The 2786-nt window shown below is 42.4% G+C and overlaps 1 long non-coding RNA gene across 1 annotated transcript; it reads right to left on the reverse strand.

Annotated features, from left to right (window-relative positions):
* Positions 1–359: 359 nt before the first annotated feature.
* LOC135526581 (uncharacterized) lies at positions 360–1913 on the reverse strand. Its single transcript, XR_010453324.1, has 3 exons — positions 1767–1913; positions 1243–1396; positions 360–1130 (listed from the first exon to the last, which is right to left on the reverse strand). It is a non-coding gene; the product is annotated as an uncharacterized LOC135526581 (long non-coding RNA).
* Positions 1914–2786: the final 873 nt, after the last annotated feature.

Consider the following 2786-nt stretch of genomic DNA (forward strand, 5'->3'; position numbering starts at 1 on the left):
TTGACTAAATGAGACTTAAAGTGGTTCCACGTGTCTTCAGTTAATAATAATCTCAGAGAGAAAAATTATGTGTGTCAGGAGCATGCTAACAAGTTCTCAAAGTATGAGCGAATTCACTGCCCTTTTAATCAAATTCAAGCGGGAACTCCCCCTAACCTAAATTAACATTTATTTGCACTTTGCAACCCAGTTAGCAATGAGCAATCGGGAGGCCGGCATCCCTCCAGAGTACCCATCGCCTCATGGGGCGCCCGCGATATGCCACTTTGTCAAGCGGCAGCCGTGCTCCTGCCGTTCAAGTGTCGTTTTCCTCACACAGCCCACCCGCCCTTCACCCACCCTTCACCCGACCGGCGACACTACAGCTGACAGCCGGAGGCACGGCACTTTTTCAGCATCAATCCAGCGGCGTGCCTACTCCCTTTCTCCACTTATTTATTCATTTACGTTTATTATTTAAGATAGAATGGATGCCATGTCCATTTGAACGAATAATAATATAGATAGGCTTCTCACACAGTGCGATGGCAATAAAACTGACTGCAATCAATGTGTCATAGTTCCTTGACTATGCGACGTACTAACAATAAAACAATAAAAACAAGTGCAAAAAGAAGCATGCAGATCAAAGAAAATACGATGTAAATAAGAATAAGATCAAACCAAAATAGCCCTAAGATAAAAACCAAAATAGCCTACATTCATATAGTATGGACATTTTGTTTTGCCCATGTGCTTAGAGTGGAATAACTACAGTGCAGTAGCAGCATAGAACTATAATGAAAGTATATCTACATAGTGCAGTAAGGTGACATAACTATTTCATTGGTCCGGTAGACTAAAGTAATTTAAGTGTGTACAGAATATGAATAAATGGTAAGTGTGTGGTAGGGTGCAGGAGTCAGCCCAGGGTTCAGCTGTTGGATCAGTCTTGTGGCTTGGGGGTAGAGGCTGGTTTTGAGATAGGTGGTCCGAGTCTTGATGCTGACCCTCACTGCAGCCGATCCCTCTCCCCAGTCCGCCGCCTTCTCCCGCCTTCACAATCGGAGGCCCCTTTCAGCTAAAGGGTGACCTGAATCTGGACCCCCTTATCCATGGTATCCTGGGTTGCAGGTTCTTCCGAATGGCTCCTGTACACAAAGGAAGAACATTGCATAGCACAAAGTCTTACACGTGAGTTTAAGAATGTACTTCAAAGTTGGGAAAACAAAATGTAACACATTTAATACTATCAAAACTTACTGTGAAGAATGGTCTTCGGAAACAAGTCCCTGAAACAGGCCTCATGCTCTGCCCCAGTCCAGGTTGTGACAATGGCAAGGCGGTTTGACAGAATGCAATATAAGACCATCCACCACACAGTTAACTTCAGGTCCTTGGCATTACAGACAGAAACCTAAGGAATTACACATTATGTTAACATCTTTCCCACCCCCTATATTTTAAATACATGTATTGTGACAGTCCTAAAGACAAAGTTGCAGATATTTCCAATGAGTATTTACATTTAATTTGGTAACAGCTATGTTCTTATGGTGAAAACAAAAGGCAAGAACAACACACCCAGATTCTTATCGAATCAACTCGATTTGAATTTTATGACCAGACAACAGGAATGTGCCCGATAACCAGTCAAAATACACCAACCATAAAACATGCAATTCAATGAAACACTGGTCTTCATCATGGTTCACATTCGTTCACTCTCTAAATGTCAACTAGATGACTGATACTACACCTTAAACACTGAAAACATGTGGTCTCACCAGTTCTCTGGTCAGGTCAGTCGAGTTCACCCAAACCGGACTCCCATTTTAGACTCTAAATGCCCCCAGTGACCTCACCACTCAACCAAATACCAGATGCTTTGTGCCTTTTCCTCTGGCACTTCTCCATTATCAATCACAACCAACTCTCCTGTGACATGTTTATGTAAATAACCACTAGGCATTGAATAATGCCTCTCAGGTGTGTCTGCTCCAGAGTCCAGAGTCTCTCTCCCTTTCAGGATGTGTCAACATGTTAATTGCTGGGTGAAATTCTACAGATAGTTCAGCTACGGAGTTGTCAGGCTGCATTTTCAAACAAAACCTTTTGGTCGTAATTTAAATGTGAGAGGAGAAGTGTGTCATTTTCACTGCCTTTTCTGGTTGCGACCAACTACACAAATCAATCGCCACTGTCGAGTTAGTTACATCATACATTTAGCAAATAGTGCAAAAAAAAGTGGATGAATTGGAAACAAACTCAGACAGCAGTCTGATTCATTAGTCAGGCAATTCATGGCAAGAAAAAGAGAATGTGGACAGACAACTGTTGGACTGTGTTTGTGCCAAGACAACGCCCCACGAATCAGTGATGTGGCCTCCCAGCCAGGTCGTATCTGTGTCTATCCCCCGGCAGATCAAATAACCCCCACAATGCTGAGTGGCTAGAATGGGGAGGACTGAATAGAAAATGCCGACCTTGAGGACCACAATGTGAAAGATATAACTAACTCCAGTTGGCCCCCTATCAGTACATACCAGATAGTCATATATTTGGATTTAATCTGTTTATAATTTTTAATCCCAGCCAACGTCCCTGTAGGAGGCCTTTTGCCTTTTGGTAGGCCGTCATTGTAAATAAGAATTTGTTCTTACCTAGTTAAATAAAGGTTAAATATAAAAAAATTGAATTGAAGAACCTTGAGGTCTTGTGAATGGTTTTGCTCTTCAATAAATCCTGTAGATACCCAATCCATTTGGGGTATGATGACAAATGACAGCGTTCTTCTGTGGGCTGAG

The sequence above is a fragment of the Oncorhynchus masou genome, chromosome 5 (genome assembly GCF_036934945.1).
Source record: "Oncorhynchus masou masou isolate Uvic2021 chromosome 5, UVic_Omas_1.1, whole genome shotgun sequence".
NCBI classification, from domain to species: domain Eukaryota; kingdom Metazoa; phylum Chordata; class Actinopteri; order Salmoniformes; family Salmonidae; genus Oncorhynchus; species Oncorhynchus masou.